Below are 13,273 nucleotides of genomic sequence, written 5' to 3' on the forward strand. Positions count from 1 at the left end.
GAACAGACGGATGGACGCACGGACGAACACAGAGCTTGAGGCTTGGACGGATGGATGGACGGACGCACAGATGAACGCATGGATGAACGCATGGGAGGATGAACGGTCCCACGGACGGACGGACGTAAGGACGCACAGACGCATGGACAGATGCACGAATAAACGGACGTACGGATGAACGGATGGATGCATGGCCGGACGGAAGCGCGTACGAAAGCGCGAAAGGAAGTGCGGACGGACTCATGGACGCTTCGCCCCACTCATCATCACTCACTCCATGGATATGCTGCGATTTTTATTATTTATCATATTACAAGTAACGTCCTTTAGTATCGTACCATTTTCATTTTTCAGCGTATATGCATTTCGTTCAGTGTACAAGTACCGCCCACTACGGCCTATTCAAGTACTTACGAGAGGTGGCTACATAGGATTACGATGGGACGCTTACCCCACGCTTTAAGGAGCTTCTCTCCTAAAATAAAAATGAGAGCACAAGGCACTGTTGCGGAGCATCAAACCAGCGACCGTATACGATTTGCAGCGTACGACGCTAACCACTCGGCCACAGTGCGTACGTTGTCAAGCTTGCAAATGGGAAGCCCTTTAGTAGACCTTGGAGCTCTGACTTCGGCCAGTTTTTGTCGTCAGTAGCGCGACGCGCTCGCGTTGGGCGCGCTAAGCTTGTCACCTCTTGTGTTTTGTTGAGCGCCGCCTGCACAGAGCGTGGTCTGTCCAGCACATGCGATTATGAGACTCGTGATACGGGAGGACACAAAGGTCATTTCTTTTGGTGCCGCGGCCGGGTTTACGAAAAGAGCACGCTGTTCCCACACGAAGAATCACAAATTGAGGCAGCTATTCACGGTTGCTCCGTGTAAAATTGTGTGTTCGTTTCGTGCGTGTTTCTCTCTGTTTGAACAACGCGTTTCAAGTGTCCATCTGCGAAAGCTGGTCGTCCACATTTGCCCTGTGCATGCTCATTTCATGAGTGCTTTTTGTGGAGGAGGGCGCTGCGAATTTCAAGCTTCTTGCCATTCTACGCGGGACTTTGCGATTCGTTGCTGTAGCATTCATTCATTCACACCTTAGCGAAATAATGCACATTAAACACTCAACTACCTCTGTGATGACATGTCTCACTTTTGTGTTATACCGATTCCTAGAAAGATGGATCAGCCATGCTTTTTGACGAAATTCTGATGAAAACCACCGAATAATGGAACCAATGATTTTACAATGGCGTTAACGGTGCTGTTTGAGGTGAACTTTATAGGTTGTGACAAAGATGCGGGAAAACATGTGGACGAAGAGACAACTTGCTACCGGCTGGGTGGAAAGTTGTCACTTGGCCGTTAGTGCTCTGTCCTCTTGTGTCGGTCAGCTCAGCTTCTTTTTTTTGTATTCCGTAATGCGCTACACCTGTTCAAGTACAAACAACTGACTTGCTCAAACTTTAGCACTTGTGGACCGAGCTGGAACCTATGGATTACGCACCCAATGCTCTAATTCATTGTGTTACAGTGGCACTTAGTGTGTTCGGGGGAAGAGGGGTATAAATTTGCATGCACACCCTGGGAGTGTTGCCGCTTGCAGCCATGATGGTGAGGTTGAGGCCCTAGTTTTCCAGCGTGCATCACTTAGAAAGTGGACATTTTATTGAATGGGCAGCCGACCTATCAATAAGGCTTCGCATTCTGCATCACATCTGCTGAAACGCGACCCGCGCTATGACCCTCCTTGGCATCTTTATCTCCTATAGTTTCAATTTTATAAAGGTTGTGCCAAACGAAGAAACGAACTGAAGGCAAGCAGATTGGGCAAGTCGATGAGGTTTCATAATAAAAATTTCAAACCGTACCTCAACACAACAGACAGGAAAGAAGAAACATACACGGCGCAGAAATTGCAACTCCAAGTTCACGTTGCATGTTCAGCGCCGTTTGTGTATCTTCTTTTCTGTCGCCTGGGTTAAATAGCTGCTATATATTTTTATCGCGAAATAAACGAGCCATCCAAGTTATGCTCATTTATTCATCGCAAGAATCCCACTCCGGCAGAATTTAGGCCCTCAGGTAGAATGGTAAATTTTAATGAAAGCTCGGCTACCCATTCGTAAAAATTATCACGGGATTCGATCCCTCAACCTACTCGAGCACTCGAGCACCGTGGAGGGTTTACAGACTGGATAGATGCGCACATTCTTTGCAAATAATTATATTCATTGCCCTGATTCTGCCACCTTGCTTCTCACATTGTTTGGCAACATTGTGTGTGTCAAGTCATTCAGAACCAAGCGACGGAAGTGATGGAACCGACGTACCACTAAAGCGTCCGCATTCTGCAAGACAACAAGCACACGTGTTTGGTCAGCGCTTAGTTGGTTGGCCGTGCGAATTTCCGCGCAATCTCAGTGTGCTTGCGATGAGCGCCAAGTGTCGCACTGTGGGCGACGAATGAATACCTTTGGCAGTACAATCGCAAAACATTCGCAACAAACTATTACCGTGGCTTGTACTTTATTGACCCTACCAATGCAGAGTTAAACCCCATTATCTGCAAGTTTATGCATTCTTCCCATAGCGATCATAAACAGCTTTTTCCCATGCCCAAAGTTTTAGATCTGGCTTTTGTCCGACCGCTGCGGCTACACAATTGGGCCTTTAGGATTGCTTGGGCAGCAATGTCATCTAGCGACGAAATACACAACCTGGAGAGCCCATAACTGAGCAGGTTGTAAAGGGGGTTTATTGAAGGACTGAGCAAGCGGGTGGTAGCTCTAAAGGAACGCAGGCGAACCCAGGTGACGGTGCTTGATCGCCAATCTCGTGCCTTTTTCTTGTGTTGATATAGCTGAGCTGATGGTATCAACGTATTTATTATTCACTACAATTACCCCCGGCGAAAAAGTTGAAGCCATCCTGGCAATCTAACACGTGGAGACAAGCGGGTCAAAGTAGGGCTTCAGATGGTTTACGTGAACGATATCACGTCCACGCCGACGACGGTCGCTCGGTGGCATGAGGGGTTCAATGGCGTAGTTCACAGGTGAAGTACGCTCGACCACGCGGTAGGGACCTTGATAATTAGAGAGTAGCTTGGGTGATACACCAGGGGCGCAGGGCGGTACATGAAGCCATACAAGTGCTCCAGGAACGAACGTTGGTGCAGAACGATGGTCGTCGTCACGGGTCTCCTTCTGGCGCTGTTGGTCGGATGTAATAAACCGCTTGGCTAGCTTGCGGCACTCTTCTGCGTAACGAGCGGCTTACGAGACAGGCTTGCATTCGGAGGGATCTGGCGAGTATGGCAGTAAAGTGTCGATGGTGTGCGATGGTTGGCGACCGTACAGGAGAAAAACTGGGGGAAAACCCGGTAGTCACTTGCGTAGCGGTGTTATACGCGTATGTCACAAATGGGAGAACGAGGTCCCAGTTTGTTTGATCAGAAGCGACATGCGCAGCGAGCATGTCCCCCAGAGTACGATTAAACCGCTTAGTCAAGCCGTTCGTCTGTGGCTGGTAGGCTGTACTCTTCTGGTGAACAATACGGCACTGTTGAAGAAGTGCTTGTATTACATCGGAGAGGAAAACACGCCCTCGGTTACTGAGGAGTTCTCGAGGAGGACCATGACGAAGCAAAAAACGATTGAGTATGAAAGTTGCGACGTCTTGTGCTGCAGCTGTGGGGAGAGCAGCAGTTTCAGCCTACCGTGTTAGATGATCCACTGCCACGATAGCCCATCGGTTGCCTGCCGTTGTTAATGGTAGTGGTCTGTAGAAGTCAATTCCTACACGGTCGAATGGGCGGTCTGGGCATGGAATTGGCTGCAATGAACCTGTTGTAGGATGTGGCGGGTTTTTCCGCCGCTGACATTCGTGGCAGCCGCGAATGGACTGGCGGACGAAGGCAAACATTCCGCGCCAGTAATACCTTTTCGTAGGCGCTCGTAGGTCTTGAAAACACCAGCGTGAGCACATTGCGGGTCGGAATGAAACGACGCGCAGATGGTAGAGCGCAGCATTCGGGGAATGATTAGTAGCCATTTCCTACCATCTGCTGAATAGTTGCACTGGTACAAAAGGCCATCCCGAATACTGAAGTGCGGAGTCTGGCGGCGAAGGGTTCGAGTGGTTGGAAGTGTCGGTGCCTCGGATAACGCGTCAAGAAGCGAAGCGATCCATGGGTCATTGCGTTGTGCAGAAGAGATGGTGTCCTCGTCAAGAGCTGACAACGTGTTGTCCGAGGAAACAGATGCAATGTCTGGGGATAGGGGAAATTGTGACAATGCATCAGCATCGGTATGCTTGTGGCCGGAACAATATACAACGCGAATGTAATATTCTTGAAGCCGAAGAGCCCAACGGGCAAGACGACCTGATGGGTCCTTAAGCGAAGATAACCAGCATAACGCGTGGTGGTCCGTTACTACATCAAAAGCTCGGCCATAAAGGTATGGGCGGAACTTGACAAGCGCCTAAACGATCGCCAAGCATTCCTTCTTGGTGGCGCTGTAGTTTGCTTCAGCCTTGGTGAGAGTTCTGCTGGCGTAGGCGACGACATACTCGGCGAATCCAGGCTTGCGTTGCGCGAGAGTCGCACCGAGGCCGACACCACTGGCGTCGGTGTGGACCTCAGTTGCTGCCGTAGGATCGAAGTGACGCAGTATTGGTGGCGAACTGAGGAAACGACGAAAAATACAGAAGGCTTGGTCACACTCAGAAGACCATGACGAAATATCAGTGGTGTTCCCTATAAGTTCGGTCAAAGGCGCAGTGAGAGAGGCGAAGTTGCGCGCGAACCGGCGAAAGTAGGAGCATAACCCCACGAAGCTCCGTAACTGCTTCATAGTCGTTGGTTTGGGGAAGTCGGCGACAGCACGCAACTTAGCCGGGTCTGGAAGTATACCGTCCTTTGATACGACGTGCCCGAGAATCGTAAGTTGCCGAGCAGCGAAGTGACACTTCTTGAGGTTGAGTTGGAGCTGATCATTCTTCAGGCACGTTAGGGCGTGTTTGAGGCGCTCGAGATGTGTTCCAAAGTCTGGCGCAAAGACGACAATATCGTCGAGATAGCAGAGACAGATTCGCCATTTCAAACCCTGAAGAACCGAGTCCATCATGCGCTCGAAGGTGGCAGGCACATTGCAGAGGCCGAAGGGCATGACATTAACCTCATACAGACCGTCCGGTGTCACGAAGGCTGTTTTTGGTCGATCGGCATCTGCAAAAGGGACCTGCCAGTACGCTGTGCGCAAATCTAATGATGAAAAAAACCCGGCCCCTTGTAAAGTATCAAGGGCATCGTCAAAATGGGCAAATGATACACGTCTCTTCGAGTGATCTTATTTAGGCGCCGGTAATCTACGTAGAAGCGAACGGAACCATCCGTTTTTTTAACGAGCACTACAGGTGAGGCCCATGGACTTTGTGAAGGTTGAATGACGCCGTGTTGCAGCATATCGTTCACCTGTTCGGTAATAACTAGGCGTTCCGCCGCAGACACACCGTATGGTCACTGTCGTAGTGGCGCATGGGAACCGGTATCGATGTAATGTAGAGTGGTAGAAGTGCGGCCAAGAGAAGGTTGAACAACATCGAAAGATTGACGGTACTGGTACAGCAGTTGGAGGAGTTCAGAGAGTTCAGATGGTGACAGTCCGTCTGCGATCGCCGAATCAAACACTTTCGAAGCCTGTAGATCAGAGTGGTTAAGAGCACTGACGGCGGCTAGGTCATTTTGGGATGATTCTTGCGGCACGGTAAAAATTTGTCCGTTATCAATGGGCTGTACGCATTCAAGAATTTCCGCCTTTAAACAGTTTGATGGTATGCGGGAAGGGATTGGTAAGGCAGAGAGCTCTGGCTCCATTAGAAATTGAGAGGGCTGAATAAGGGAGCAGAAGTGGTTTCCGACTTAGAAAGAGGTTTGATGGCTCAAAAATTGCTACTTCATCACGCATGCCGTCGGAGACCACAGGGAGCAAAACAGCTGTTGTCGGTGGAATGTCAGTGTCCTCTTTGACAACTACCTTGTGCGCGGCTTGATTAGTGCGGTCGTAGAGCTGGTCGAACAACGGAAGCAGTTCAAGTTCGGAACGGGCACAATCTACAACGGCACGATTACGCGATAGCAAATCCCAGCCTAGTATGATGTCATGAGAGCACGAGGAAAGGACGATAAACTCAACAATGTAGTGGTCCTCCGCAATTGTGAGTCGGGCAGTGCAGGCGGCTATAGGTTGAACAGGTTCTCCATTTGCTGCACGTAAGGACATCATATCAAGTGGCGTGGTCACCTTTCGGAGCTTGCGGCAACGTTTGGCGTCTATAACAGACACAGCGGCACCGGTATCCACAAGAGCGTATGCATGGGCGCCGTCTACAAAAACTTCGACGATATTTGACGGCAAGGTGCAAGGACTTGAACATTTCGATAGCGCAGTTCTTGCCCCTTGAAGTGCGACGGCTAGTTTCCCTCATTTTGAGGGGCTGGTGTGGACGCATGGGTGACAAGGAGCATCGATTGGGTGAAGGTGAGCGACGAGACGAAGTTGCCGGATAGTCACGGGAAGACGTGTTTGATTGACGATACGAACTTTCATAACCAAAAGAGGGTCAGTCCATGTAGTTTCTTCGTGGTTGGACGTCTGTGTAGGCGGGCACGCGACGACGGCAGTACCGGAAGATATGGCCAGGGCCGCCGCACGCAAAACAGATCGGCCGGTTATCGCGCGTTCGCCAGGCATTTGCAGCGAGGGGTGCCGCCCACGCGGCATACGGCTGAGTCGAGGCTGTGGTAGTGAGGGGAGGAGCCCATGCGACGCAAGACTGAGTAGGAGCGGTGACATGCGGCAGTCCATTGAACGGCGAGGGCTGGTGTGGCTGCTGCCTCTTTACTGCATCAGCATAAGTAAGAGGCACGGCGACAACTCGCTGCTGAAAGGGCACTGGCGTAGCCTCGGCAATCTGGTCCTGAAGTGTATGTCGGAGCATGGGAGCTAACGGTGTCGGTGGTTGCTCTTGCTGCTGCTGCGGGAGCTCTTGGCGCTGACAAAACGGCAGGAGGGAAAGCTGACGTGCGACCTCCTCACGCACAAAGTCTTTCATTAGTGCTAGAAGGCGGGAATGGTCAGGTACGACGTCCAGTGCAGCGAGTGATTGGTTAGGTTGAAATGGACGACGGGTGAGAGCTCGTTGCCGTCGCAATTCGTCGTAGTTCTGGCACGGAGTTACCACTTCAGACACCGTGCCAGGAGACTTCGCAAGGAGCATTTGAAAGACGTCGTCATCAACACCTTTCATAATGTGCTGGATCTGGGCACTTTCGCTTATTGAATCATCGTCGCGCCTGCAGAGATCGAGTATATCTTCGATATAGGCGGTAAACGTTTCGCCAGGCTTTGTACCCGTGAGCGCAGGCGTTGTTTGGCGCGCAACTTCCGCACGGCAGGGCGACCGAAAACCGAGGATATTGCCTGCTTGAAAGTGGCCCAGTTTTCGAATTCGGATTCATGGTTTGTGTACCACATTTTCGCCACATTAGCCAAGTAAAAGTTGACGGTGCTCAACTTAGAAGCGTCGTCCCACCTGTTTGGTCCACTGACTTTTTCGTAGGAGGACAGCCAGTCCTCGACGTCCTGGTCTTCGGCGCCCGAAAAGATCGGGGGGTCTCGCTGGTGAACCGGGCCGGGGCAAGTAGCGGCCGCGAGAGGTGCTATCTGTTGGGCAGCGTTAACTTGCATGGTCGACGGCAGGGGGCGGGATCGGAGTTACAGGTTGTAGGTGATGCAGTTACCCAGCACGATCCACCAATTGTAAAGGGGGTTTATTGAAGGACTCAGCAAGCGGGTGGTAGCTCTAAAGGAACGCAGGCGAACCCAGGTGACGCTGCTTGATCGCCTATCTCGTGCCTTTTTCTTGTGTTGATGATAGCTGAGCTGATGGTATGAACGCCTTTCTTATTCACTATAAGGTATACTTTATCTAAGAGGATTGGCGATTCCAGTTGGTCACCAACTGTGTCCGAATCTCAGTTGACCTTGTCCGACGTCTAATTGGCACGTCTAATTCAATAAGGTTGAGAGCTGAGCAAGTTGGTAACTGATAGTTATACCATATGGTTTAGAAGCCCACTTTTTTATGGGACAAAATTGACAAGAAAGACACCACACTTGTGGCGAATGTCGTGTCTTTTCTCTTTTGTCTCTAAAAAATGGCAGCATATCTACGGAGTGAATGATGGAGCGTGGGGCGAAGCATCCGTCCGTCCCTTCGTTCTTGCTTCCGTCCGTTCATGCGTGTGTTTGTGTTGCCGCCCGTGCGTCCATCCGCCCGTCCGTGCGTGCGTCTATTAGTGCATCCACACGTCCATCTGTGCGTCCGTGAATGCGTTCGTTCATGCTTCCCCTCCTGCGTCCGTCCATGCGTCTATCCGTCCATGCAGCCATCTGTGCGTCCGTCCGTGCACCTGTCTGTGTGTCGGTTCGTCCACCTATTCAACACTCCTAGTACCACCATCTCGCATCTTCTCGTCATATATTCGTCATATAGAAGCACCGCCATCCAGCAGACATTCCAAGGACTGAACGAGAGGAGGCACACACACACTTTCTTACTGCTTGCGCTTCATGTCTACTTCCCACTTTTAACCACCTCGAGTTCATGGTATATACTAGTTCACTGTATTCATTGCACTACGGCCCAACGCTCACTAAACCTTTCTAAAACCAAGGAGGTTACGCCCAACGAGTATAACGTAGCAACCCTTTTTTGTCAGATAGTGTTCAATGTACATGCCAATGGCTGCTAAGGGGAAATGAGAGAGAGGAGAATTCGGCTTTTAGTTAACGCGCACACTGCGCATTTTTTTTGTTCAAGAACGCACAAAAGAAATCTCCCACCGGCACCACCTTGGAGGTTGAAATGTAAGACTGGTTACACACTACTACTACTACGGCTACGAGGGACGAACGGGCGCCGCTATAAGGAGCTTCGCCCCTAAAAACGCGCTACTTAACCATACGGTATAGTGGTACGTGTGTTGCGGCGTGGTCACCTTTCAATTGAGCGTTTGCTCTACGCTTCTTTCAAAGGTTTCATACTCCGCGCTGCGGGATGTTGCGATAGTTCCGCTTTTTACCATATTTTACGGGACAAATAGAAAGTACTGCTTGGTTAAGTTTCTTTTGGTGGGGCATTTCCATGCCTACTAGAAGCTATTGTTAAACTTACCGAGTATTTCTACTATCAGGCCTGTGACAGGAGCGTCTCAGGAACGCAGAATAACTGCGACTACGACTTGGTCAAAAATTGCCTGAGTTCACCTTTGACGCGACTGAACGCTACATTGTGCAGCTATGTGCAGCCAGATGCCCAGCGTCATCAACCTACCTAGTACACAATACGCACGACGGACACGCCACCAATGTATGCATCACCCTCCTGCGGCAGGATTTCGCCCGTAAGTATCTTGAAGGTGGTGGTCTTTCCAGCACCATTGACTCCGAGAAGGGCGAAGCACTCGCCCGAGCGCACGCTGAAGCTCAGGCCCTGCATCAGCGCAGATGACGTTCGAAATTGGTTTCATGCAGCAGTCCTTGTGAACATTCAATGCATATTCATACTATTTGTTCCCTTATTCAATGCGTAGCACCCTGACCTTGCAATTGCAGCGAGTAAGAGTGTCCTAATAAAAAAAAATTCTCACCTCAAGTGCACGTTGCCTGACACAAGTATGAGGCTGTGAATGCAACGAAATTTTTTATTACAGTTGACTTGTTCCTTGTTCAAGGAACCTTGCTCAAGGTAAAGCCTTGTTTTTTTTACGTCCACCCATTCTAAGCTAGTCAAGTGAAGCATCGCTTTTTCCTGTCTAAAGGCAATTCTAACTGGCTCTTGTCACCACCAGATAGAGTGCAGTTTCTCGCTCTAAGTTTACCGCCTTCAACAAGCAGGCTTTTAATCCCCTGCTAACTTCTATTGTCGAGGCTCTCCTAACGTCACTAAGATTTCCTGATAAGACACAAAGCAACAGCTAACTCAACAAGCCTCATTCTAGCAAGGCTGTTATTCTCCACGTACACGAAGTTTCCCATAGGCTAAAGAAGGTCGCTGGAAAAGGTGCTGGTTCCGGTGCGTGACACCACTGATCGTCTGCGCAGCGCATCGAATTGCGCGCGGCGGCGGCGCAGTATTATTGCGCATGCGCAGACCAGCCTCACGCAAATTTGGCTCAGCGACGCCATTGTACCTAACGCTACAAAATAGTGTAAGTGTTGCGTTCTGCGCACGCGACAAGCTCGCTGGCCTATGTCGTAGGGTCAACAGTGAAGGACCTAAGAAAGAAGCAGGCACTAAGAAACATGCTATGTGCCATGTTGAATGTGTTTTAGCAATTTTCTACAAGATATTATTTACTTGTGGACCAAGATGGAAAACTGGGCTAGTCCGGGTGTTTCGCGCTGTTAACCACGATGAATACTTGTGGACATTGGCCAAACAGGGCGATGCATGAATGATTCGTTCAGGGAGCACGCTAACTTTCTAAAAGGTTTCCTTCCCAGCCACTTGGCAGATCATTGTAATAGGTCTTGTTGTCAGCCAATTCTTGACAAGTGTTTGATCACGCGGGATATAAAAATCGGCGCGAGCACAAGATTAGTGATGCCTTCTATATTCAACAACTTGGTGCTTCCTGTGTTAGCGTACCCTCAATTTTTCTTAACTGCTATGAAATTAGTTATCTGGGGTCCACTTATATGACTGGTTGTTGATAACGTAGGCCGTATGGTGCATGTATTCTGCTTATGGTGCGTGGTTATGTACAGATTCTGTTTTCTATATATTGTAGATAGCTTGCAGTAAACTTTGGTTGTTTGTTCAGGGCTCTGTTCTTGTCTCTTCTTTCCCTTCTTGTCGTTTGCGCTGTTAAACACTTTCTACGTCTACCACACCTTCAAGAACTTAGCCAAGATGTATTATATTTGCTTTTTTTCTATTGTAATACTGCACTTTCTATGAATGTCTGAGTAATGAATACTAACTACACAAAAGGTATGTTTTGAGGAAATAATATTATGAGACCTCTTAAGCTGCTAAACATTACAAGAAAAATTAGAAATTTCGCAGAATCGTCATTTTCGTCTATATTGAGACGTGATTTTCACTGTCGAGTGTTTCAAATAAATATGACCTTCAAACCTAAAAAAAAGAAAAAAGAGGTATTTTCATATCCCAATTGTTATCATTACATATTTTTGTTTTAAGGAAGAAAATAAGTTTTGAACTTTCCCATTGGTGAAAATAGGGAGTTTCAAGGCGGCAGCTGTCGTATGACCAAATGGGAAGATAGGCGCCAATAAGATTGCTAAAAAAATATTTTCTTCCTTAAAACAAAAAACGTAATGATGGTATAGGAGAACTGTTTTTTTTTCTTACAATTTATGTATAAAGGTAATTTTTAGTTGAGCCACCACATGGTGTAAATTGCATCCTAATATGGACAAAAAAAAATTACGATTTGCCCCGCCGCGGTGGTCTAGTGGCTAAGGTACTCGGCTGCTGACCCGCAGGTCGCGGGTTCGATTCCCGGCTGCGGCGGCTGCATTTCCGATGGAGGCGGAAATGTTGTAGGCCCGTGTACTCAGATTTGGGTGCACGTTAAAGAACCCCAGGTGGTCAAAATTTCCGGAGCCCTCCACTACGGCGTCTCTCATAATCAGAAGTGGTTTTGGGACGTTAAACCCCACAAATCAAAAATTACGATTTTGTAGAATTTATGATTTTTTCTCATAAAGTTTACCAACTTGAGAGGACTCAAATATTTTTTCCTCAAAATATACTTTGCGTGGAGTAAGTATTTACTACTCAGACATTCATACAAACTGCAGTACTCCAATGAAAAAAATGCAAACATAACACGTTTTGGATAAATTTTTAGAAGCATATGTGCCAGTATAATTGCAATATTATTACTGAGCTTCAAACACTTTCCACAAGAATCTTTACTCATCATCATCATCATCATGATCATCATCATCAGCCTGTTTACGTCCACTGCAGGACAAAGGCCTCTCCCATGTTCCGCCAGTTAACCCGGTCCTGTGCTTGCTGTTGCCAATTTATACCCGCAAACTTCTTAATCTCATCTGCCCACCTAACCTTCTGTCTCCCCCTACCCCGCTTCCCTTCTCTGGGAATCCAGTTGGTGACCCTTAATGACCAGCGGTTATCCTGTCTACGTGCTACATGCCCGGCCTATGTCCATTTCCTCTTCCTTATTGCAGCTATGATATCCTTAACTCCCGTTTGTCCCCTAATCCACTCTGCTCTCTTCTTGTCTCTTAAGGTTACACCTACCATTTTTCTTTCCACTGCTCGCTGCGTCGTCTTCAATTTAAGTTGAACCCTCTTTGTGAGTCTCCAGGTTTCTGCTCCGTAGCTAAGTACCGGCAAGATACAGCTGTTATATACCTTCCTCTTGAGGGACAGTGGCAATCTACTTGTCATAATTTGAGAGTGCCTGCCGAATGTGCTCCACCCCATTCTTATTCTTCTAGTTACTTCAATCTCGTGGTTAGGCTCTGTGGTTATTACGTGCCCTAAGTAGACATAGTCTTTTACAACTTCAAGTGCACTATTACCTATCGCAAAGCGCTGTTCCTTTCCGAGGTTGTTGTACATTACTTTCGTTTTCTGCAGATTAATTTTAAGACCCACCTTTCTGCTCTCCTTGTCTAACTCCATAATGATGAGTTGCAATTCGTCCCCTGAGTTACTCAGCAATGCAATGTCATCGGCGAAGCGCAGGTTACTGAGGTACTCTCCATTAACTCTTATCCTTAACTGTTCCCATTCTAGGCTTCTGAAAACGTCCTGTAAGCACGCAGTGAATAGCATTGGGGAGATTGTGTCCCCCTGCCTTACACCCTTCTTTATTGGTATTCTGTTGCTTTCTTTATGAAGCACTATGGTAGCAGTTGATCCCCTGTAGATTTCTTCCAGAATGTTTGTATATATTTCATCTACGCCCTGATTTCGCAGTGTCTGCATGACGGCTGATAATTCTACTGAATCAAACGCCTTCTCGTAATCTATGAAGGCTATGTATAGTGGTTGGTTATACTATGAGCATTTCTCTATTACCTGATTGATAGTATGAATGTGGTCAATTGTTGAGTAGCCTGTTCTAAATCCTGCTTGTTTCTTTGGTTGATTGAATTCTAATGTTTTCTTCACTCTGCTAGCAATTACCTTTGTAAATAGCTTGTATA

The 13,273-nt window shown here is 48.2% G+C and overlaps 1 pseudogene; it reads right to left on the bottom strand.

Moving 5' to 3' along the window:
* LOC142765859 (phospholipid-transporting ATPase ABCA3-like) overlaps positions 1-13,273 on the bottom strand; it is a 91,633-nt pseudogene that overhangs the window by 8,253 nt on the left and 70,107 nt on the right.

The sequence above is a fragment of the Rhipicephalus microplus genome, chromosome 1 (genome assembly GCF_043290135.1).
Source record: "Rhipicephalus microplus isolate Deutch F79 chromosome 1, USDA_Rmic, whole genome shotgun sequence".
Taxonomy (NCBI): Eukaryota; Metazoa; Arthropoda; class Arachnida; order Ixodida; family Ixodidae; genus Rhipicephalus; species Rhipicephalus microplus.